This window comes from Tupaia chinensis, unplaced genomic scaffold (genome assembly GCF_000334495.1).
Source record: "Tupaia chinensis unplaced genomic scaffold, TupChi_1.0 Scaffold148210_1, whole genome shotgun sequence".
NCBI classification, from domain to species: domain Eukaryota; kingdom Metazoa; phylum Chordata; class Mammalia; order Scandentia; family Tupaiidae; genus Tupaia; species Tupaia belangeri.
Genome location: NW_006208060.1, coordinates 302,286 through 303,614, shown reverse-complemented (window position 1 = coordinate 303,614; position 1,329 = coordinate 302,286).

Below are 1,329 nucleotides of genomic sequence, written 5' to 3'. Positions count from 1 at the left end.
CACACACCCATGCGTGGGGGGAGTTTAAAGCCACTGGATCCGGGACTCGAACCGAAGTTGGTCACGTGGGAGTCCAGAGACATAACCACTACCCCATCTGCTGGTCCCTCTGTGTATCTTTACACAGGGCTGTGTGCTACTGGAGGGACAGAGAGAAGGAAATGAGAAAGCACCCCCATGGGGGACAGTCACGCCGCAATTCTACCTCCTCCGTCTCTCCCACCTTTCAGGATTTGAGGCACGTGCTCACATGCACATGCGTGTCTTTCAAGCCAATGGGTCTGGGACATGAACCACGCTGTTGGCTATGTGGGATCCAGCCACCCTAACCACCATGCCACCAGCTGGTGCCTGTAGAATGCTTTCAATGAAATCCAGTAAATCGTTGGGAGCCATCCTGGAAGGAGAAAGGAGAAGGGTGTGGCCACCCCCCTGGAGGGTTATTTCTCATTTTCCTCCTCATTGTGTCTGTCTTTCTCTCTCTCTCTCTCTCTCTCTCTCTCGTCAAATTTAAATAAATAAATAAATAAAATTCTTTAAGGAAGAAAAAAAAAAAAGAAGAAGAAATCCAGGACAAAGTTCCTTCATTGTGCGTCATCTTCCCAGGAAGGGGTGGGCAGTCAGTACCCTAATCTTCCGGGAACCCTGTCCCCGCTGACCTCCAGGTTGGCGGCCTTGGTTTGCTGATGTCTTCAGTTATCGCAATTTCTGCTGACTTTGGAAGTGGATGTTGAATCAAAATTGCTTTTTTTTTTAGTACTTTTTTAAGAGATTTTTGCTTCAGGGTGCGTGTGCTCACTAGAGAGGGAGACAGACAGAGGTAGTGAGAGGGAAAGTGAGAAATCACCCTCCCGGGGGGATGGCCATGCCACGATCCCTTCTCCTCCATTCTCCTCTCAGAATTTTGGGCATGCATGCACATGTGCCCGGCGTGAGTTTGAAGCTGCCGGGTCCAGGACTCAAACCGCAGTCAGCTACGAGGGAGTCCACGTAGTGCGGTAATGTCCAGTAATGTAACCATTATGCTATTTCCGTAATGGGCCATTTCTGGTCCCAGAACTTTTTAATTTTTTAAAAATGATTTGTTTCATTTTATTTATTACTATTATTATTATTATTATTTAATTTGACCAGAGAGAGAGAGAGATGGAAAATGAGGAAGCAAGCCATCAGGCCTGAGACTCAAACCCTGGTCGGCCATGTGGGAATCCAGCACCTTCACCACCACGCCCCCTGCCGGCCCCATAATTGGTTATTTTAACTCAAAGACTACTAGAATCAGGCTTGTGTGTGTGTGTGTGTGTGTGTGTGTGTGTGTGTGTGTGTACG